The following is a 25,133-nucleotide window of genomic DNA, read 5'->3' as shown; positions in this document are numbered from 1 at the left end:
GATTCACCTTCCATCAAGCATTTCCAGATGCTTATCCCATGCTGACCTCTGATCACTTCTACCCCAAAGTAATTTGTTCAAAACACCCAGCTAACAAGCAGTGACGTGCAGAATTGAATCTCAAGTTATCCTTTATCACTCTTTCCATGGTGCTGCTCTGCTTTCTCTTATGTACTCAATTCAGACAGTTCAAATGTGCCTCAGATTTCTACTCACTAAGTAAAGTTGAAACTTACTTGGGCCCAACCAAGTTTCTCTAGACCTATTTTTTTTTAACCTCCAACATCTAACCTATCACACTGTTCAGCAACTCATTTTACTTATCTGTCTCTTTCTGCAAACTTCTCTAAGCCCAAGTAGGGATTGTTCCATTTCTGAATATCCCAGGTCCTGGCACACAGAAGGGGTCCAGGAAATGGTGTGGATGAAAGGCAAGGGTCGGGGGGAGGTTCAGGATTGTGAGGGCCAAACAGGAAGTATTTTATTAGTTGTAAAATGGTACAAAATGTTCATTTTGTTCTTTTGTTTTCCCTTTGTTCAACATCAACAGCATCCCCTCAACAGTATTCTTCCCCTTTTCCCTCAGAGCCAAGAAAGAATTGTGGTACAGGAGAAAAGAAATCATGGAAGGTGTCTATGAAACGAAAAAGTGAAAAGTTGCAAATTTCCATAGACTCTACTTATTATTAAAGAAGTTCGGCTCCTCAAGATCAGGGACACTATCTTAGCTATTTTTGCATCTTCATAGCACCTAAGAGCTCCAAAAATTTTGACCATTGTTTTTGAATTTTGCATTAAATTTAATAGAATTTATACCAAAACCTTAATATTGTGCTGTTTTCTACAACCCCTAAAACAAGATGCAGAATTAAGGACCAACTAACACTAAACAAGCAAACTAACCAAAAACAGTGTTTTTTTTTTATTATTTTGTAACTCAGAGGCTATGAACATAGAAGTAGAATGTGAGTGTGTGTGTGTATGTGTGTGTGTGTAAACGTCACTGCCTTCTAAGGAAAGAATTGAGAACATGGACATTATGGCAAATGTTACCTGAAAAGCTTGTATTTCTAAGGGAATTTTTTTTTTTTCAAGAAAACCTTTAAGTACCCTTTGAAAGAGTAAAAGTTTTTGAAGGATTTGGGGAGAACCTCTTATGGTAGCCAAATCTTATGACTTGAGTGGGCAAGAGCATGGTCCATGCTACTAGCTTTGAGTAAGGGAAATTTGGATTCTAGAGATATGCACAAGGCTTGAGCAGCAGACTCAAGTGAGAGAGAGTCAGAAGGGTAATGCCACTTGTCAAGGTCCACGAGGCAGGCTATGCAGACTTTACCTTGCAAGGCTGTACTATTCAGGTGAGGTCTTCCCTGCTGGGATTCCCTGAAGACCCTGGCAACCACAAGATGGAAAGAAGCACAGGCTTCTGTGGGATGAAGGAGGCTCAGATGTCAGTTTCTGTGGCCTCTCTGTGGCTAAGGAAGTACAAGTGAAAAGTGGTGGGGTGGGGCAACCCAAGAAGCACACTCAGAGAGGGGAGTCCCTTGAGTGAGGCAGCACTAGCAAGCCTGGGCTGTCTACTATCCCTACCACTCCTGTGATGGCCAATCATTCATTCAGTCTTTAACCAGTGCTGCATTGTAGTTTCTCCTCACGCCTGTTGAATGTATTGCTTTCATCTTCTGACTACAGAAACATTCAAGAGAACACTTGAGCTGGAATGTTAGCAAGTTTGGCTGTTCTTCTTCTTCTGACAGGGTCACAGTAACTATCACAACAGAATCATGACAGCATTTTCTGACACAAATCCTTTTTCTCTCTAAGTATACAAAATCATTTTAACTTAAGAGGTTGAGGAAAACTCTGAAGAGTTGCCGTGGTTTAAATAAAATTTGCTGAAAAGAAAATAGAAGAAACCATCTTAATTTAACATACAAAGAACTATATTTCAGTTCTATCCAATTAGCAGTGTTCAATATTATTAAAATCTGTTGACAAAAAAGCAACAGATGCTCCATTTTCCTTGATGCTAATTAATGAAGTTTTTACCTCTAAAAAATTTGGAGAAACCGGATCTTTTATAATCAAATAGCTCTCGCCTACACAAAATCTACGTCTGGAAAAACATGTAAGTGTGTCAATATTCAAAGAAGGATAATTATCCTTTGAGTTCTCTAGATCTTCATTTCTCTTTCTTAGTGTTCCAACTCAAAACATGTACCAATTCCCATTGAGACAAATAGTAACAATAATTGCACGGTGGAAATTATTAGCTATCTCTGGCTGACTCTTTTATGATCGGGATGGCTCATTGGCAGTGCTATAAAATTAGAAGATTGTTATAATTCTAACAAAAAACTTCATTAATTTTCAACCTATAGAGAATAGTTTGGGAGAATGTTCCTTTTTTTAACTTTATGATTTAGAAAAAAAAAAATCTCAAAAACATACAAACTAGAATAATACGGTGAAGGCCTGATTACCCATTTCCCAGGTTCAACAATAATCAACTGTCTGACATTTTTCATTTATAACTCCACACACTTCCCTGTCCCCATATTAGTTTCCTTCATACAGAAAGTATTTTAGTATGGATCACTAAATGGAAGGATCCTTTATTTAAACACAAGCAAAACAGCTCCATTACATTTTTTCAACTTCTTAAGGTCAGTATAGAAATTTTTGTGATCATCCCATTTTTTTTTTTTAATTTGTTTTCCTTGAGTCAGGAACCAAATGAAGTTGATATCTTGCATTTAGTTGTAATAAATGATTCTGAAATCTTCCTGGTTTACAATCCCCACTATTTATTTCTTGCTCAGGTTACACCAGGACTAAACTGGGCTTGGCTGGACTCAAGCGCATGTGCCATCCAGTCCTGCAGCCCTGGTTGCAGGAGCACCGGCTCTCTGGTGGCACGGTTCTCAGGTTAGAGAGAGCGTCAGGAGACACAGCCAAACCAGGGAATTGCTCCAGAGGCTTCTGCTTATACAGAATATATGTCACTTGTACTTCCATTTTGGTGCCTAGAGGAAGGCAATGACCAAACCCTAATTCTATGTGGGTTTCAAGCCAATGCCAAAGTCTTTTGTTCTGCAGAAGGTGGGGCAGTGAGGTTTCCATCACTAATGTTTCTGCAGCCCATTGAAAGTTGTGTATGACCTAGTAAATGACGGTAACGTAGAACAAAAGGTCAAAGCATCCTGATTCATTCACACTGGTAAAGACCCATCTCCACCAACCCCTCAAAACCCATCATTTTAAAACTGAAGTGTCAAAACCAGGATTCCAAGGTCTTGGTCCCCCAGTACCTAATACATGATAAAGAAGAGCCTCGGCCACAAGATGCCCTTGCACAGGGATCAGGTATCTGGCCTCCTTACCTGGAGTCATTGCTCTTGCAGCTCCAGCGGATGCTGGTAAATGCCATGAAAATAAAAAGTAGCTTCTGGGGGAACATACTGAATTAAACCAAGCTCACAGTTTTCTTGGTCACAGGTCTTGAGACACTGATCTGTACTGGGCACATAAGCCTCAAAGATGGGCATACACAGGAGACAAATATACTGGATCCCCAAATATACTGGATCATAGAATTCTGTTTTCAGAGCATCTGATGAAGTAGCGTCCTAAGGAAAGTCTTTGGGAAAGTCCAGTTTTCCCAGAAAATGATGACTTCTGAAGTACCTTGGGTTTGAACTTTCTGGAATGTGCCATTAATTCCACCCCTGACCTGGCTGCATCATCTGGCTTCTTTTCAAAGAATCTTAATGTATGAGTCGTGCTCCGATTTAAGATGCTGATTTAATTGGCAAGTATGAGCCCCAGGGCATAGGCCTTGTATAAAAAAAGCTCCTCCAGGTTATTCTCATTGAGCCTGTTTTGGAGAATCCTGACCAGAAGAAAATGTACATTTCTTCTTCATTTGCTTCATGCTGCTGATATGACTGGTGATCTGTTTATTTTATCCTCTCTGGGGATCCTGTGTCCACACATCAGAAGATTGCTTTTATGTACTTTGAGTAATTACTCAAACCAAACCACTAAAAACCACCTCAAACAGCTAGAAACAGGCCAATCATCAGAATTACCTTAGGGCAGTTTGACAAATGCATGTTCCTTGGCCTCACCTACAAACATGCTGATTCAGGGGTGGTGGGATACCAGGAAATCTGTTTTTTCAGAGTTCTTCAGGTAATTCTCATGACTGGCCAACTTTGGGAACCATAGGCCTACTCGATGCAATTCCATCCTCCTCTCCTGGGATGACTCTACTGCTGTCAAGCCCCCAAGTGAAAGCATTGCACTTTGAACTCACAGACTATCTGCATAAGTATGACATTTTAATAATTCTAAGGAATATTCTCTTCCCGAGCAATATTGTGTCAGTAATAAACATTCATGACTGGTACTACATGATAACCATATAAAGTCCAAGTCCCCATATTTTGGCAAATTTAAGGGGGGGGAAAAAAAAAACAGTGTAAAAAGTGCCATAATTTCCATCATCTTTTTCCTGCTAATAGTTACATAGATGTTAAACTCGTCCTGAGTCAGAAGAGATTGACTCGGGGAACTAAATTATTTGGGAGATTTATAGGCCCAAGCCATAAGAAAGTAATAGACATAACACCAACAATTATGGTAGCATAAATAACAGTTATGCCAATGATAGAAATAAACAGATCACCAGTCATATCAGCTCAAGTCCATAAGAATATTTAAAATATTTAATTCGGAATAGGGGATGAGGTCAGGAAGGGCTTTCCCAGCAACTTGACTTTGAGATGAGTTCTTAGCATGTGCAGGAATTAGCTTTATGGGAAGGAAAGGCCCAGCACTACGAATACCTCAGGTACAAAGGTTTGGAGGAAAGGAAAGATAATAGCACAGTTAAGGAGCAGGTAGAGCTTCACCATTCTATGCTTTGATCTTGTCATCCATGAAAGGGAATGAAAATGGTAGCTACCAGATTAGGGCATCATGAAGACTAAATTATGTACTTAAACGCAGAATGCTTAATGCCTGTCCTGCGCTAAGCACTGCACTCCTATTAGCTAGTGCTATCTGTTATTTGCTCAGTATGATCTTAGAACGAGTCGGGAAAGATGCAACGATCCAATCTGAACATCATTTTTAAGAAAGTCTCTAATCAAAAACCTCAGAGCATAATGCTAGGAAAAAGAAAACAATCTATGCAGCTGGGAGCACTATTTAGTACTATTTAGCACTAAACGGAGGCAAGGAGGTGTGGTCTGTACAGTTTTTAAAAAATTGAACTTTTATTTTTGGTCACAGAATGGCATGTTTGTGTTAGAGCTCAGGTCCGATTCATGGCCAGAAGATGACATCTGATGTGCCTCTGATCTCCTCTGCCTAAAGAATGTGTACAGCTGGGTGTTTTCCTTTCCGATCGGGGGGAGGGCAGGGGGAGGAGGGGAAGAGGCCAGGGCTCTGTGCGTGCAGGCAGCAATTATACTCTGAAACCCAGAGCCTGACAGTCGCTGCTCCTGGGCAATCCACACTGCTTCCTGCCGCTGGCTGCTTAATGCCGCAGAGGTGATGGAACCTGAAGGGAGCGGGCGAACAGGTGGTAATTATGACTGACACAATGACGGCCTGTGCAGACATGTAACCACGGAACAAAACACCGCAGTTAGCTAACAAGAGATCGGTGGAAGGTTTTTTGCTGGCACTGTGTCTCCTGTCTGACACTTCTGGAATTGGAGGCAGGGAGGGGAGGCATTGTAAGCCTGGGTATTCAGAGGTATAATAGGCCAGCTGAGCTGAAGGGAGAACGCTTAACATTTGTTCCTTTAGCTGTGATTATATCAGCCCCTGTTTTCATGTTGATTGTCCACAGTGCTCTGTGCTGGCAATTTTCCTTTTTGAAAATGTGTCCTCTGGACGCTTTCTTTGATACAGTACAGCTTTCTCACACTCAGCCTTCTGAGCAATTTTCAGATTGTTCATAGATTTCCTGATATGGCGGTTCATAATATATACAAAAGAGGTTTTTATAACATAGACCGTTTTCTTCTCCCTGTGCCTTGAGGGTTCCATGGAAATACTTTGTCCCTTTCAGAAGATAAGGAAGAGAAAAAGTGGGGCATGCTCCTGATTGGCTCCTCCATTGGTTCCTGCAAAGTTAGTGGGCATCACCTAGAGGAAAGTAACACCCCTGTCTAGGGAAAAAAAAAAAAAAGTCACAAATTCTATAATGTCCAGAGTGCTGTTGAGGCAGACTTTACCAGATTCCATCCCCATACTAAGTTTTCTTCCCCAAATTTTTGGCCGTGCCCTCCCTGGTCCTAATTCATACGATTCAGCCAATTCTAAGCCTTCAGTTTTTGGCCTTGAAGTTGACTGAATTTCTGACGACATTCCAAGGTCCTGTTGCAGCACCCCACGTGCTGGTTGGTGATGAAAATAATTCCTGTTTCTTCTTTAAAGAACTAGATTTAGTCTTTTTCTACATGACCCCGTGACATCAAACAGATGTTTGGGGAGAGAATGAAGATATCTTTAGTTGTGAGTAATAATTTATTAACCCCTTTACATTCTTTTTGACCTGCTCCAAGAATAATCCATTAAAATGCTACCTGAAATAATTAGCATGTTTTTTTGGAGAAGTGTGAATATATTTTAGTATAAAATTGGAATAATTTATATACTATTATAAAATATAATATAATAAATATAATACTCTTCCAATTCAATTTGGAACTTTCTGTTCTGTGGGTATATAACATTACAACAATTTTCTTTTTAAAGGCATATGTTGACAGCTCTTTGTGGGACAGTGGTGATAAAGGAGGTCATGCTGATCCATGAGGATTGACAAGGAGTTTTAAAGCCATCCAAATTCAACCTCAATTTCTTTTTTTTTTTTTTAAGATTTTATTTTATTTTATGACAGAGAGAGATCACAAGTAGGCAGAGAGGCAGGCAGAGAGAGAGAGAGAGAGAGGGAAGCAGGCTCCCCACTGAGCAGAGAGCCCAATGCGGGACTCGATCCCAGGACCCTGAGATCATGACCTGAGCCGAAGGCAGAGGCTCAACCTCAATTTCTTACCTTGAACTACAAGCACCAAAATATTTGGTTTCTGCAAAACAGATTTTGAATTATTTTTTCTTTAGGTTCCCAGAGACAGTTCCTCCCAAAATCTCCTCTGCACTTGCTAACCCTTTGGGGGGAGGTAGGATCTTCCCCTTACCACCCACCAACTCTCAGATTGCCTGCAACTCTTGTCTTTACTACTTTGCTTTATTCTCTCTCAATCAACTTCACTATCAACCTTCTATCACTAGTGTAAAGATAGCCCCCAATATTCCAACTTAAACCTGACATACAGACTGGTCTTTAATAACATATGGTCCCTTTCATCTTAGATAAACACGTTTCAGAAAAGTTCTCAGTGTCCCAATCACCACTCCTAACTGAAAGTAGTTGTGTTGCTTCAACCATATTCTCCCAACCATTGACATTGTCTTTGATTCCTTCTGTTATTTGAGTCTTCTTTTCTTATACTTACTACATTGGAGATTTTTGGTGTGGAGGAAACAGGAATGGAGACCAACCCTGGTACACTAAGACTAAAGCCCAAATAAAGTAAATTATCAGAGAAGGCCCAGTCTTCAAGGCCCCAGAGCTCATGACAGGACTGAAACTCTCACTCACCCTTGTGACAAACATTCCTAGAACACAGACAGTGGTCCAGGAGCTGTCCTAGGTGCTCTGAAGACAAACAGGAATAGGAATCCCTGATGCTTTAGTGCTAAGGGGCTAGTTCCAGAGATAAGTCATAAAATAAAATAAGAACAATTTTTATAAGTGCAGTGATGGAGCAGGCAAGGGTTTATTATGGGAGCTCTGTGCAAGGACATCTGATTGTGGGACAAGGAAAACGATAGACGAAGAGAGAGGAGGGAATTCTCTGGTCTCCCTCCTCTGACCTGTCCCCTATACCACTGCTGAGCGAATCTTTGTAGTTCAGTACAATTAGTGTGACATCCCCAACATTCCTTAGAGACAGGTAACTTAGGTCAAGCCAGGGGATCTGCAAAATTTAACCCCTTTACTTTTATTGTATCTTTATTGACTTGAAATTACATTTTATAAAATATTTTATTGAAGTACCACTCTCCAGGATGCTAACAGAAACCAACTTTGTATTTTCTCTTACCTTCCTTTCAAATAACCTCCCTGGGCTCCCTCCTTCCCGGTCCTGAATGGAATTTCCATCCTTCCTTGGGGTCAAATAACCCCTTCAGATGGTCTGGGCAGGAAGCCTCTCAGTCTCCAGGTTGACTCCCTCTGTTGGGCCCTTGTCTTGCCTGGAGACAGGCCCTCTGTTCTGCCTGAGGGTTGTGCTTCTTGCCGGGCACTTGGGCATCCCTTTCTCTGCCAGCTCCAGCAAGCATGCACCTTTACAGTGTTTGTATTCCCCAAAGTCCAGAAGACATAGTAAACTGCCTCCTTGCTTCTCTTGAAGCTCCCTTCTTTAGTTGCTTTCAATGAAGGAGAAACATGTCCTCCTCACGGCTAGGGGTACAACACACTGACCACTGTTCCTAAGCAGTCCTCACAACACAGCCCTTTGTAATGACTGAAGGTGAATGGCTGATGCTGACAGGATCCTGGCACACAGTAGGAGTAGGCATGCACATAGCTTTAGAGTGGGAGATACCTGACATCCACCAAGTCCTCCACTTTTGACACCTCAGCTGAATGAATCCAAAAGACTTGGGGACAAGCACCCCATTATATAGGGAGGCAATCTAATCTCACCAGAAGGGACCTAGAGGACTTAGACAGCAAGTATCTTATTTTCACCAGTATTTGGGGTGCCTTGAGGTGGGACAAAATCATGCTGAAGACAGCTAAAATTTTTTTTCCCTACCAAAATCACTGCCACCACCACCAAGCAAGCACTTGGCACATACTCAAATTCAGTTCCATAACTCACCCGATGAGAATAAGACTCTATAACAAAATTTGGGGAGCAAATTATTTTGCCTGATTCTGAGTTTACTTAATTCAACCAAACCTAACTATCTAATCTATTTCCTACTTTTTCCATAATCTGAAGTCTTCTTCACTCTCTCTCTCTCTTTTTTTTTTTTTGACCCAAATCTGGTATAAATTGGCCAAATATTTATACTAGTATCATTCAAAATTCTTACCTGTCATGTCCTCATATTTATAATGAAGATTGGTTGCCAATAAGTTAATAAAGGATGGGTAAAATGCCTTTTTATGAACCAGTAGTAACCAAATTTCAGGAACTCGTGTCATGAATTTGAACAAGGTTTGCTGGAGTTTATTAGATCCAGGTACTCAAACATAGAAGTTGCAAGAAAGAACAGTTGACCTTTGAACAACATTGGATTTAGGAGTGCTGATCCCCCCAGCACAGTCTAAAATCCATGTATAACTTTTGACTCCCCAAAGCCTCAACTATGGGTAGCCTACTGTAACCCAGAAGACTTACCGATAAATACACAATTAATACATATTTTGTATGTTATATGTATTATACATTGTATTCTTACAATGAAACAATCTATGAAGAAAAGAAAAATGTTATTAAGAAAACCATAAGGAAAAGAAAATACATTTAGAGTACTACACTGAATTTATGGAAAATCAACCACATATAAGTGGAGTGTGCCATTCAAACCTGTGTTGTTCAAATGTTAACTCTATTTCAGAATTAAGGTTCTCGCAGTGGGATTCCAAGGTCACACTTAGGTCCTCTGCAGCAAGAATAACAAATAATTAGTTTAATTAGGAGATCTACTTAATACTATTAATGTTAAAGAAGAAATTGAGGACAATTGAGATCAGCGAGAGACCCAGATTCCTATTTTGTTTTGTTTGATGATTTCTGAAGTACATGAAAAGTGAGCCAGGAGAGACCCTATAAGTAAAACATTGGAAAGCAATTGTAATTCTTAGCCTCAAACAGACATCTCCTCCACATAAAACTAGGAAGGATAGAGTGAGGTGGTATATGTAAGGGCTTAAGTCACTTCAGGTCTGAGATTCAAATCACATATTAAATATACTAAATCTCATATGATTAAAAAAACACAAAAGACTTTTGATCACACATTTCACTTCAGGAAAGCTCCTAGTAAATCTATGTGAGAGAGTGGAGGACAGTTGCCCACTCCTGAGTGCCAGAGCTGCCCCTGGATGCCACCCCACCCCCCCGCCCAGCCTCAAGCCATCACAACCCCTGGGCACACCATGCTGGTGATGATCCCATGCTCCTGCCAAAAGGCGGCTCGCAAGTTCTAAGAAAAGAAATTTAAAGTATGTAAGTCAGAGCTAGAAAAGTTTCTCAGACGTCAAATGGACATCTCTTTCAACTTGGAGAATCAAATATAAGGGATGACGCAGAGGGAGTTCCCGTTAAGACAGAAAAGTGAGAGGAAATGACCTGTGTTTACTCATCTTGATTTGATGACTCCCCTGCTGCCCCACCCCCACCCAAAATACTTGGAATATTATCTAGATCCTCTGTGAAAAAGTAGCCACCGACTGTATTAATTAAATTTGGTTTCAGTTTTCTTTAAAAGTGAGGAATTGTACTCAGTTGAACAAGTAGAAAAGGAAGAGCGGACCTGCAGTTCCAGCTGAAGGAACTTTGCATTATCAGTAAATAAGACAAGGCAGGCAAGATGGTACCACAGGAAGAGCAGGTCTTGGAATTTGTCACTTCATCTGTCACTTAGGATCCGCTCTTGATTCAGTACAACAGAAACTGGCTAACAAACTTGATGTTGTCACATTTCCACTACACCTTCTGCAAAATAGCAGTAAGATCTGCTTTGCAGGATTATATGAAGTAAATAAAACAATCTTTTGGAAAGTGCCTTAGATGTAGTGGTATTCATGTTAGTTTCTCTTTTCCCTTTGCCAAGTGACTTAGTCCATTCAGGCTACTATAACAAACGACCATAAACCGGGTGCCTTCTAAAAACAAATGTCTCAAGGCTGATGTCCATGGTCGTGACACCAGCATGACAGAGTTCTGATGAAGTCCCCCTCCACCTCTCCAGGGCTGCACAGGGCCAACCTCCCGCTGTGTCCTCACATGGTGGAGTTGGGACAGAGCTCCCTAAAGCCTCTTTTATAAGGATACTGATCCCATTCGTAAGACTTCACCCTCATAACCTAAGCACCTCCAAAAGTCCCCTCCTCCTAATATCACCGTCTTTGGGGGTTAAGATTTCAACACATGAATTTGTAGAAGGGCACACTCAGACCATAGCACCAAGGAAACATGTGGCTGGATTCTGCATATATAAGTCAATCTTACCTTCAGTTCGGCCTCCATCTGTCCCAGGAATTCTTGATCTGGCTGCACATTAGAATTACTTGGAGCAGATTTTTTTAAATGCTGGTGCCTACCTTTGACCCCAGACCAACTAACTAAGATTCTCTGGGAATGGGCCTGAGGCAATGGTATATTTTTAAAGTTCCTCCAACTGCTTCTGATGTGCAACCGGTGTTGAGAATCACTATTGACTTCTTTGAGCTGTTTCTTAGCAATGTAATTTATTAGAATATTCATTCTTCACTTTCCAATATAGTAGCCAGTAGCTACCTGTGGCTATTGGACACTTGGAATGTGGTTTAGTCTGAAATCAAATGTGCTGTAAGCATAAAGAAAGCAACAGATTTGGAAGACTTGATATGAAAAGAAGAATGTAAAATATATCATTAATCATTTTTATATTGACTGTATGTTGAAATGATAATATCTTGGCTACTTTAGATTAAAATAAAATATATTTCTACCATTTATTTCACCTGTTCCTTTTACTTTCTTATGAGAGTACTGGAACATTTTAAATTCCCTATGTTTCTCATATTATGTTTCTGTTAGTGAACATGGCTCTAGATCAGTGCTTTTTATAAGAGGATCCCTAAATCAGAAGTGCCAACATCAACTCGTAGTTTGTTAGAAATGCAGATTCTTAGGCCTCACAACAGACCTACCATATCTGAGACTCTGTGAGGCCCAACCATGTACTTTAGCAAGGCTTTCAGGTGATTTGAGAACCACTGCCCTAGATGATGGTCAAATCATACATTCCTTTGCATCTGAGTTACCTTATTGTCTTCCAAGCAGTCTATCATTTGGGAAAAAATACCAAGTGACACTTCTCAGGGACTTTCTGTGTGAACGTAAAGACAAGAGTTCATTAAACCTAAGAGCAGCAGCTTCTTTATGGATACAAGGAAAATCCTTATTGAATTAAAAAATTAAAGATATACAGTGGTATTTTAAATGTTAGATTCTTGGGGCACTTGGGTGGCTCAGTTGGTTAAGCATCTGCCTTTGGCTCAGGTCATGATCTCAGAGTCCTGGGATTGAGTTCCGCTCAGCACAGAGCCTGCTTCTCTCTCTCCCTCTGCCTGCTACTCCCCTTGCTTATTCTCTCTCTCTCTATCTCTCAGATAAATAAATAAAATCTTGAAAAAAAAAAAAACTGAATTCTTGACATTCTTGAATCTCTTCATATTTTTTATATTACCTAAAAATTTATTGAGAACCTGTTAACTATCAAGTTTAATATAGAAGACCACCTAAAACACAGAACATGAAATTTGTAGGGCCCCAGACATAATCGTCAAAAAGGTGTGGATGGTTTCTGTTCAGGAGATGATGCCCCCAGCCTCTGACATATTTACTTGCCCCTTGATCTGTATATTCATGCTCATAAACTCTCCTAGGTTTTTCCAGTGTTCAATCTCATCTGTCAGCCCTTTTGTCGAGTCTTCTCCAAAAAGAAAAAGAAAATAATTCAAGGTCAAACAACTCCCTAACCACCAGTAGTTTAACTTAATTTATCTGAAAGAGTTTTGAATTCTCAAAAATAAGCCTAAATTGGAAGGTAGCAAATTAAACTTTGACATTCAGTGAAAATAAGAGCTGTGTCCTTCTAAACTGAAAGAACAGGTGTTCCGAACATATCTGGAAGCTCTCAGGGGTCACAGGCAGTCAACAGGCAGTAAGAACCAGACACTCTGCCCAGCCCACGGGGGGATGAGCCTCCTGTCCCCCAGGCACACCAGTGGGAATGGAAGCAGCTGGACTTGACTATTCGTGGAGGTGGAGGGCATGACAGACCCAAAGGGAAATTTCCCAAATGAAAGGAGACAAGGGATAGAGCTCACTCGTCCATAATTTTGTACAGATCATAGTGCCTGGAATATTTCACCATGCAAATTAATAGTACGAGAACAATAAATACGCAGGTTTGGTTTTATATGATTAAACAAAGCATAAAAGTGGCAGAAACAGACCTACTGGAAAACTAATGCCATGGTAATGGCTAGGAAATCTTAATCCAATGGCTATCTGTTAAAAGCTATGGGAGTTGTATTTACAGAAAGATAGTGGGTTGTGAAAATTCAACCACACAACACCAAAAAAAAACTCATGTTTCACCTGAGTGAAATGAAAATGCAAACACTATCTATGCTAACTCTAAAATACTATTAATGTTACTCTGGTTCTTTTAAAGATTTTTCTAGAATTTTAGCCAGGCACTATCGAGTAAGAGTTAAAAATCAGGCTCTGGAACCAGCTGTGAGATCCTGTTCCGCCACTTGCAAGCTTTAGGATCTTTAAGAAGCTAACTTCTCTAACAGTTTTCTCTCTTATAAAATGCCAGGCATTCTGTGGAGCTGCTAATAGAATTATAACAGATCGGTATTTTAAATGTTTAATCTATTACTGAGAGCATAAGAAGCACTCAATAAATGGTAGATCTTACTTTAAAACTATTGCCAACATCAGTACAATCCCTATTGTCATTTCCAAAATGCATAAACTCACACATATCAAGAAGGGAATCAATATTTTTTAAATGTCTATTGCAAGAAATGTACCATGTTGATAATTATTTTACCCTTAACAACATATCTAAAAATAGGTGTTACTCTCTTCCTTTTACTGGTGGGAAAATAAGGCCCAAGAATGTTAAACAATTTGCCCAAGATCACACAGGGAGAACGGAAGAGAGACAGAAATTTCTACCCAAATCTAGCTCGCCCTAAAAATCTCTTCTTTTCACTCTTTTCACTGTATTGTGTAGTCTACTTGGAATCCTTATCATTGAGCAGAAAAAAGAAAAAAAAAAAAAAATATATATATATATATATATTTCCTACTATAGCTTTTTGCAGGGAGGGGATATTTTTTTATTTTTATAGATAGAAAATTAAATTCTAACCAGAATGAACAGAAGTGCTATACATGTGAGAACTAGTGAGGTTTTTTTAGCTTTTATTTGGGCCATCTGACACATAGGGCCCTTGAACTCTGGGCTAATACTGGGTTTTATCCAATGGCAACAGGAAACCCGGTTCTCAAGAGAGCTGGTACATCAGAACAGATGCCCAGTTGCATATATGTTTAATTTTAACAAATAGTTTTTCATAACTATAGGATTTTCTATATTTATTAAAAAAATCTGGCACATGAGAAAATATCAAATTGTGCTATTCCACCTCCATATGTGCCAGTTATCTATAAATATAGAAATGCAATAATTATCGCTGAAACTGTTACTTGTTAGATTTTTGAAAACAGATAAATTATGAATACGAATTTGAAAAATAGTTAAAGGAGTTAAGAAATGGATAAGGATCCAGAATCACTGACTTTCTAAATCAGAAAGGACCCTGGAAGCCACCTAGTCCAACAGCCAGAGGAGGTGTTTGAGTGTGCTCCACCATGTGGTTTTCAAGCCTCTGCTCAAACACCTGCAGGGACAGCAAGCTCACTACCTGTGTGGGCTCCCACTGGCTGTTGGATCACCAAATTTGTTGAAAATTCCTTCCTTATGTTTATGCGAAGTCTATTAATACTAATGCTACTGTGAATGAAGCCACACTACATGTCAGGCACGATATTAGCAGTGTTAGGTTCATTACATCACAGAATCTTTAACACGTGTGATGAGATGCTCATATGTTCCCATGAGACACATTAATCAAGGCACCAAACATGACAAGTCTCATGAGTGGCCTGGTCTGTCAGGTTCTTCAGACTTTGCTCTTTCCATTGCATAGGAAGGCTTGCAGGTCCCAGGTGGTGCTGGTACCAGACTGCCTCCCTAGGGTAGCACAGGGCAAGTTCAGTCCTGTTTCCACAGGACATCTCCTCAAATACATTACTGACATTCATTATGTCTCCACAGACATCCTCTTCTCTGGGTTCAATATCCCTGATCCTTAATTTTGTGCACATAATAAAACTTTGTGTTTCTTCACCTTTCTGGGAACTCTCCTATGGATACATTCTAATCTGTCAATTTTCCTTTTCAACCAGATGACCAGCAAGAATGAACTGAGGAGTGAAAAACAGACACCCATCATGTCCTCGACTCCAGATACCCTAGTTCCATCATGGCAAACTTCAAGCTTTTCTAACAAGCCCCTATTACCATCAACTTCTATCATCCTTAGAGTCAACAAAACCCCTGAGTCTTTCTTGTTTTGGACCCTTCATTAACACCACCTTTCATGCTGGAAAATTTTCTATGTGATTCCCATGGCAAGCAGATGCTTTATATACATTCCCCTACCTGGCTACGGCATTTGACCTAAAGTGGTCCTTCAAAGTGGACCTTTAGGCCTTTAGTGGCCTAAAGAGTCCTTCAAAAGAATTTATTTAACTGGGGCAAGGTAATTATTTTATTTCTATTGACTCAACTAGAAACATGTGAGTCTGAGAGCTGTTCAAGGCCAGAGTTCTTTCCTCATAGAGAAAACAAACAAAAAAATTCACGAGGAGAATCAGAAATAAGACAACTTGATAAAGTCCTAACAGCACTCAAGTTCCAAGCCCTCATGGTTTGCTTGTAAGAGCCAAAACCTCCCTCTGTGGTGTCCATGAAAGTGATGTTTCCATCCCTTGCAACTGACTAATTCACTACCTATCGTGTCTCTGCTTGAAGAGTTAGGTGGCTTTTGGGATCTAAATGCTGACACCTGCATCTCTTTAATATTCTTAAATTCAGATCATGCCTCCAGCTTATAAAATTCTTTGGACTCCTAATATTGTTATTCCTTCTAGCTTCATGTCATCTACAAACTTGATCATTTAGCTAGCAGACCTCTCACCCAAGTATTTTACAAGAAGTGTAGAGCAGGGCAAAATCATACCATGAGCCTGAGGTCAGCTAAGAGAATCACCTGTCAAAATTGAATTAGTCTATCACTAAGCAATATCCCTACGGCTTAGCTGTTCAGTTAGTAAAGACCTGAGTTCAAGTGTTGACGTTTCTAGAGTGAATTTATAGTGCCAACTCCCAGCACCCCAAAACAATCTTTCTTCTCTATGATTCAGCATTCCCATCACTGAAGTACCTTCCAGGACTGCAAAGCATTAACAGAAACGAACGGCAATGTAATTTACAAAATGGGTTGAATAGCAAGAGACAAGGGAAAATCCAAGACTTGGAGAGATCTAGTTCTCATTTTACGGATAAAGAATCCAGGGTCAAGAGACCTGGATCTTGTCATTCAGGTTGCTAAGTATTTAAGTTCTTTTATTCTTAAATAATGAATGTGAAGAATTAAAATGCTTTTCAGCATCTATTGAAATAATCATGGTTTTCCTTACTCGGGTATGTGTCTTTTTCAATATAAGAAAATGATTCCTCTTAAAGCTAGAACGTGGCTGACCTTGATGACAGATTATCTGGGAGTGGGGAAAGGATGCTGAAAGTGTAAAGACAGTAAAAGTATGAGGAATAACCAAAGATAAACTGTAGACATTTCAAAACTGCATGGTGTCAGCTTTCCCTGGGCTTTGCCCCTATGCACAACAAAATAGTGAACAATGAACAATCATTGTGGTCTCATAAGCTTGAATATAAATCATTCCAATTCCTTTGGATGAATATGGATATGATCACACCTACTTTACAGGGCTGGTGTGAGGCACAAATGGCTACACTGTGTAAAGAATACTGCCCAACTGTGGGTACGTAGTAGTTTCTCAATAAATTTAGGTGCCCTTCCCTCCCACTTTATGTCTTCTTCTGACAACATGTAAAAAAGCATAAAAATTTCACCTTCACTTTGGAGAAGTAGGAACAATACAATTCAAGTTTCTGAATGGCTACACAAAATGTGGTATATACAGACACTAGACTATTATTCAATGACATAAAGGAAATTCTTCCACATGCTCCGGCATGGATGAATCTTGATGACATTATGTTCAGTGAAATGAGTCAGTCACATAAGGACAAATACAGTGTGACTCTACTTCCACGAAGTACTAGAGTAGTCAAATAATAAATAAATAAATAATAAAGGCAGAGAACAGAGGGTGCTTGCCAAGGGCTGGAGGATGGGAGGAAGGGGATGTTTAATAGGTACAAAGTTTCAGTTTGAGAAGATGAAAATATTCTGGAGAGGTGTTGGTTTCACAACAGTGTGAATATTCTTCATGCCACTGAATTGTAGACTTAAAAATGCTTAAATTGGTGAATTCTATGTTATGCATATTTTACTTTAAAAAAAACCTTACGACTTTATTTTATTTCAAAGAGTTTATTTATTTATTTGAAAGAAACACAGAGAGAGCAGGGAGAGGCCATAGAGAGGGAAAGTCTTAGGCAGATTCTGCACGGAGCGCAGAACCCCACACAGGTCTGGATCTCATGACTCTGAATTCATGACCTAAACCAAAACCGAGAGTTAGACGCTTAACCAACTGTACACCCAGGTACCCCAAAAAACGTACCACCTAAAAAAATTAAGTTTTTGGAGTTTTTCTGAGTGTCGACATTTTTTAAAATATTATTATACAATGTATTATTTGTTTCAGGGGTACAGGTCTGTGGTTCATCAGTCTTACACAATTCACAGCACTACCATACACATACCCTCCCCGATGTCCACCATCCAGCCGCCCCATCCACCTACCCCCTCTGCTCCAGCAGCCGTCTGTTTCCTGAGATTAAGAGTCTCTTATGGTTTGTCTCCCTCTCTGTTTTCATCTTGTTTCATTTTTCCTCTCTTCCTCTATGATCCTCTGCCTTGTTTCTTAAATTCCACATATCAGTAAGATCATGTGATAATTGTCCTTCTCTGATTGACTTATTTTGCTTAGATTAATACACTCTAGCTCCATCCACACTGTTGTAAATGGCAAGATTTTTTTTTTGATGACTGCCTCAAATTCAAATTAAAAATGTAACCTGAGGATTTCTAAGTATTATATCCCCCCCATCTAAAAGAGTGCACAGTCAGCCTCATTGGGGTCTTGTGGCAAAAGTACCTTTTGGCTGGAAGACTAGAGCATGAGTGCAGAGTCAGGGTCCACTGTGAAGAGGGGGTGAGCACCCATGTCCAAGAATCTGCAGCTGACAATAGCCTACAGAGCCGCTGCCGTTCTGAGTTCAGCAGTGCTAATCCTTGTGGCTCTAGAAACTTCTACTGACTCCTCTCTTCTCAGTGTTGATTCTGAGGCTGAGAGATAGTAAAAACATCAAGACTCATCTTTTGTATTTTCTCGTTCAACACATTCTAGTTTTGGGATTGTAATAATATTTATCATCATCATAAAAAAAAAGCATGTCAGCTAACATCTTAGTATTAAGGAAAAAAATCTTACTGGTAAAATCCTGATCCATGTGGCTCAGGGTAATCACTAGCTCCTCTGAACTCTTAGCACCTAACTGTCTGCACTATTCAATAGACATTTGTCATTTGGGCTTTATGACATATCTTTTTTTTTGTTGTTTTGTATTGTCATCTATCACCAACTCAGATTCAGTAGATTCTCTAACAAAATTTGACATCATCATTGCCTTGGGGTTGATTGTGCATCCCTTGGCTATAGAAGAAAAACACATACAGACCTTTTCTGTTATTGTTCAGCATATTTTCTCTGGATTTGCTGTCTAAATCCGTGTGATCTAAAATTGCCACTTAATATTTGAGACCTCCATCCTCTCTCTCCAAACTGCTGCCAGAATTATCTACTTGAAATGCAAATCCTGTCATGTAGCTTCTATGCTTAAAATCATCCCATTCATCCATTTCCTTAATACATATTTTTTGAGCAATGACAAAGTGGAACATAGCCAGGCCCTGACTTGGTTTTTGGGGATACGCAGATGAGAAGACATATTCCTGGCCTCAAGGAGCTCAGGGTCTTGTCAAGAGACTGCAGTATAATGTGGGTGCTAACAGCAAGAGTAGAGGGTACCACAAGACAAAAAGAGACATGAGGTGTGGGGGTTTAGGAATGGTTGTGCAGAAAATGCACCTTCCCACTGATTAATACTTGATATGGGGATCTCCATTTCCCCTTCGGTTCTCCTTGCTTCCTTTAGACTTCAGTACTAGAAGGCTGAAATTAGGTATAGCCATCAATGTCAGCAAGAGAGAACCGTGGAGAGAGAGCACTTTTGAGACAAATGACAGTCCACGATAAGATATTTTCAATATACATTAGACAAAGAACTCTGAGAATATACACAGCATTACTATATCTATAAGGAAAGCCCAAGCAACCCAATTTTTTAAAAGTGAACAAAACTTTTGGACAGATACTTTGTAAATGAAACATCCAAATGATCATTAAGCACAAGAAATAATGCTCGGTGCAAGATGGTATTTTCATCAGGAAAATGCAAAATAAAACTACAATAATATATCACTACATGCTCACCAGGACGGCTAAAATTTTGGATGACTGAAAATACTAAGTATTGGTTTAAAAAAATAATGGTAGAACATCTGGATCCCCCCTCCATTGCTGATGGATTTAATAATTATTATGAAAATGTTTTGGCAACGTACAAGACTGGTATAAGAATATTTATTGCAGTTTTTCTCATAAGAGCTAAGACTTGGAAACATTTCAAATGACCATCAACAGTAGAATGGGTAAATATGATTTAGTTATATTCATATAATGGACTAGTAAGTAGCAATAAAAAGGAATAAAATTATGTTTCAAGCAGCATCATGGTGAATCTCACCAATATGAAGTTGAATATAAAATGAAATACAAAAGGTAATCTATGCAGATAAAAAAAAATAATGGTAAGCTTCTGGGGATATTTACTAGGAAAAAGCATGATGAAGTTTTCTGGAATGCTGGCAGTATTCTATAAGTTGATTTAGATATGTGTATAGGAGGGATTTCATCAAGTTGCACCCTTATTATTTGTATATTCTATTGTGTATATATATTATGCCTTAATAAGATTTCCTTGTTTAAATCATTGTTACCTTTGAGCTTTGGGTATCTTAGCGGGACTACCCTCCAGCTGTCAGGGGCTCCACATCTGGTCCAGTGCCATACCTGCAATTGGAGGCACCTCTGTCCGTAATAAGATAGAAGAGTTTATACCAAATACCCAAATCTGGGAATCCAAATTATTTTCTATATATGCATCGAGAATTTAAGCTGTTCTAAGGGATGGCATAGCTTTTGTGATCTTCCCTCCATGGTCATAGAAGAAGCTACAAGCTATTAAGGACCATCATCAATGGACAGCTTTTTGCCTGATCCAAGCAAACTTGTAAGGAGAATTTTGATCAGGAGGGTTTCTTCCCAATAAACCTAAAGAATGCTCTTCTCTGTTCCACATTGTTCCCTTGAATATATAAAATATTGGGCATCAAGTCAGGGGACACGGCCCAGATTTTCTCTTATAGGGGAATTCTGCTGCCAAATGTAGTTGGGCAAAAGTTTGTTACAGGAATTCCAGCTCTCTGACCAGCAGAGGTTGAATGGTCTCCATCTTCTTAATTGAATGAGAAAATATCTGTAAATCTCAAATGCTGCAGCAGTGTCTCCAAGAATGGTTCCTCACTTAAAAGTAGTCATTATTGATTGGGCTGTGTCAATTCCAGTGCCTTCCAGAGTGGATACAATTAGAACAATAAAAGCTGAGGACACGGTTTTTTGGTGACATTACTGCCTCACAGGACTTTCTCGTCTGCATCGACTGAGTCAGTAGAAGATAAAAGCATCGAGTTCAAAAGATCTGAAAGCATCCAGACTGAAACACCACAGGAGAATTAAATAAGGCTCCGTGTGTCCCATTAGGAAGTGTCTTCTAGTTGCGAGCAGAGCCACGCCTCCCTCCTCCATCCGCACTGTCTTTCCCCCTCTCCACCTCTCTTCCCAGCCCCAATGGAGCAGCAAGTATCCCTTATGACAGACGTCTGCTCTCCATAGATCTTAAACACATCTTCAAATTGGGGTCCAGACAAAAATACTAAAGAGAGAAAAGAATTGTGTTACCGATCATTGCCTATTTTATCCTTGCTTCCATTTCTTTCCTGTCTGGGAGACAGAAAGATCTCTGCATTCCTAGAACCAGAAAGACTCCAACATCCATCCCCCTCCTTAGGTGAACCTCCCATAGATGGATACTGGCTTCCAATTCAAAACCTGAGATCCTGATGTGAATTTAACCCAGGTATATTTTCATCATTATTAGACCACCATAGTAAAAAAAAAAAAAAGGAGGAGAAATCTTGGGGTAGTTTTGCCAACTCTAAGAACAGTACAATGGACTTGGTTTGTCATTGTGTCACCAAATGCCTCCTATTCTTGATTTTTCTCTTTACTGGTCCAGGGCTTCTTCTTTTTTTAGGTACCTCCAAAGAATGTATGGAGTGCTTCAAGCGGGCCCAAGTAAACATTGCTAATGCTTTTATTATACAAAGGTAATAGCTTAAGATGTGATATTTAAGAGAGATCAGGGGGACACCCATGGTTTTACCATCAAATACTTTCCTACTATTCCGTTCTCTGGGTTTCATGAAACAGGCACTCAGAAGATCAACCATCCATCTGATGAGACCAGTGGTGCCACCCACTGACAGAGTCCCTCTCTGATTCACAGTATCTTAGGTGAAGTCTGAATTATCAGTCTCGACCAGAAGGCAAAATGAATTTGGACTAAAACGACATGAATAATACATACCGTACCAAGAAAATAACAGAGCTGAGCCTTGATGCAGAATTCCAGAGCTATAATTTCTAGGATATGCAAGGGAAGTGGCATGAATAGATCAAGGCACACAGAGAGAACACTGAAGCATCTACCAACTCTGTACTAGCCCCGCAGTCAGGCTATCCAAGGCCTTCTGGTCCTACTGCAAAGCTGACCAACACATCTGTTCATACAAGGCTTTGAAGTTATTATTTTGTAATCTGTTTTCTGTAATTACAGAATTGATAGAGGTTCTCAAGATAAGTCAGGATGGGAATTATCAGTTTGCATCTCCCTGGTTTTGAATTTTCCAGGGGAAAGGGAAGAACACAGAAGTGACCAGCTTGGAAACTATCTTCTGACCTGCTGAAAAGTCTTCTCTGCTTCAGCAAGACCGTTGCATGCCAAGTGCCATGCCGGATTCTGGAGATAATGACTTCACTTTCTGATAGCTTGAACTTGAAATATCAGAAGACAGCTGGAAATACTAGAGGGGGAGTTCCTGCATGAGGTCAGTCCTGGAAGTATGATCTTAAAGTCACCCATGGGAAAGACAATGTTGAAAACACAGAAGTAAATAATACTGCCCTGAGAGAGCTTGTAGAATGAAGAGAGAAGGGGTACCAAAGGGAGAGTTGACGTGTAAGGAGAGGATAAAGGGAAAGGAGCCAGCAAGAAGTAAATGAATGTGTGTCAAAGACATGGGAGCAAAATCAGGAGGAAAGAGCTTCAAGGAGGGAAACTAAGTATTAGTATCAAGCTGTAGGGAGACCAGGTAAAAGGAAGATGAAAGCAGATGATCCGATTTGATCTGACAATTAAAGACTGATCACTGCTGACAATTTCTACAGAAAAGTCTGGAGTGGGATGGTCAGGCACAGAATCAAATCATGTTGATGAGTCAAGTGTAGGTCAAGAAATAGAGGCATTTGTTTTAAAGGGAGTTTGAAAAGGATAATAGCTGAGGGAGACACGGAAGTTTTTGTAGATTTTTTTTTTCCTAAGATGAAGGAGATCTAAGTATGTTTGTAGCCAGAGGGGGTAGGAGCCAGTGTAGAGAAAGAGTAATCGAAGATTTAAGAAAAAGAGGGAATAATTCATGTAGTAGAGACTTTGGGGAAACAAAAAGAGTTAGGATCAAGAGTCCACAAGTGCCTGGGTTGGCCTGCAAAAAAGTGAAGTAAGGAAGGGAAAAATAAAAAAACAAGTAGGTAAACCAGAGAGCAAGGGGTAGACAGAATTCTTCCAGAAAGGTTCATTCAGGTTGTTGGGGCAGGAGTAGGGGGGGGAGGAGAGAGCTGACAGGCTCCGTGGCTGTTCTCCCCAGTGAGGAGGGAGAAGGAGAGGATAAGGGAGGGAAGGCACAAAGAGGAGCCCGTAATCTGAAAGCAGCAGGCTGAGATGATTTCAGGGGTACAAGTGTGATATATTTCTGGACGTAGTCATGGCAAACACCAGCAGGTTCAGCAATCCTATGGGAAATGCAGAGCCAGATAGACAAGGAGGGTGGGAAATCAAATGCTTTAAATCAAGATTTGGAAACAAGTATGAAATTCACTGGACATGACCATAGTGAGAAGCACACCGCATGGCCCAGTCCTATTTCTCCAAATGAGGATCAACATTGATGTTAACCTGGAGAAATGTCAGAGGTGGGCTTGGAGGGTTGAACGCAATAACGTCACAATAAGGGTCAGACCTCCTCACTTACCCTAACGGTCCCGGGCCTCCAATACCCCTTTGCAGGTGTATATTTGAAACACGAAGTGCATTTTCTGTCTTTCCTCTTCATTTTGTTTTTAATCCCGTTTTAATATTTTTTTCTCATTTAAGGATGTTTTTATATAACTTCTCATTTACCATCTCTCTGCAAAGACTTACACTCGAGGTTGATTGCTGAGAATTAGCAAACTGGGGGAGAAAAAAGAAAAGATAGGACAGGAAAAAGTCCTGTGACCTCAGGTCTCCCAACCTCAATCCATCCTAAATCCAGATACATATCCTTTCCCCCGAATTGGCTTCCCCTCCCCAACTCAAGGATGAGGAACACCAACCGTCAATCATCCATCCATCATGATTTCATTGGAAGATATTTTTCCTCTCATCCATTCTCACCATCTTTGTCCTCCGTGTTTTAACTCACCTATCATGCCCATGACCTCCCTTTCAGGAAATGAAAAGTCATGCAGAAGCTTTGGGATGACTATGCTGAGCTTCAAAATGAATAATCCCGCCAACCACCCCAATAATTATTTGAGATGCCAAGGGGCTCAAGAAACTGGGACTGGGCAGGGGAAACTGGCTCTTCTTCCTCCCCACAAACCCACCAGACCACAGCTAAATCATTTTACTCACCCCCAGGGTGTCACCAACGCAGGGAGTGGCCCCCGAAAGACCCGCTCTGACAAGGCAACCGCAGGCCCTCCAGCCCAGGCGTTCCTCAGGCAGGAGCTGACATCGCATCTCCCGGACTCGCACGTTTTCCTCTGCGGGGCTGTCAATCGAGCGCCTTTTGTGACAACTAAATTTACTGGAAAAAAAAAATCAAAATTATTTCAGCGGCAGCCAGCTTCTGAAATTTTCCAAATGTACGTTTTTAGCTCTCTATTTCCCTTAAGCCATATGATGTCATTTGCCTCTCAATCCCCGAGTGCCAAAAATTCTGCTTTTATATCTTTGAAATTTGCCAAACTATAAAAACCTCAGATCTCAGTTTGGGTTTTTATAACCCCCCTACACCCAAAAATGCAAAAATTACTTTCTCTACTTTTCCAAGTAAGAATATCAATGACAAAAAAATATATATATCACAGTCACAAATCCATGAACTCTTACAATGTTCCCCCATTTGGGCTAATGGGCTGTCTTAATTTTATTCAGAATTTTCATTTCAATAGCTTGTCAACTGCTATTCCAGGATATACCTAAACTCCTGAAGGTCTGGACTTGACAGGTAACGGAGAGACTGATTTTCAAATGCAGTACTTTGCTTTAGGATGTATTCATTAGTGATTTTTGAAGTTAGCACATTTTCCCACTGATATGGAAGTTTCGTAGGTTCTTGTTATATATTTACTGAAGCTTTTTAGTTGACCTAAAAGAGAGGGAGAAAAAAAAAAAAGGCCTTCATT

At 40.0% G+C, this 25,133-nt stretch overlaps 1 long non-coding RNA gene across 1 annotated transcript; it reads right to left on the bottom strand.

The window, feature by feature from the left end:
• Window positions 1-849: 849 nt before the first annotated feature.
• On the bottom strand, window positions 850-24,486 carry LOC309865602. The gene is made up of 3 exons (XR_014312193.1): window positions 24,358-24,486; window positions 3,384-6,185; window positions 850-1,895 (listed from the first exon to the last, which is right to left on the bottom strand). It is a non-coding gene; the product is annotated as an uncharacterized lncRNA (long non-coding RNA).
• Between the last annotated feature and the right edge of the window lie 647 nt (window positions 24,487-25,133).

This window comes from Mustela nivalis (genome assembly GCF_964662115.1).
Source record: "Mustela nivalis genome assembly, chromosome: 5".
Lineage (NCBI taxonomy): Eukaryota > Metazoa > Chordata > Mammalia > Carnivora > Mustelidae > Mustela > Mustela nivalis.
This window is presented reverse-complemented; position numbering and strand designations above follow the sequence as displayed.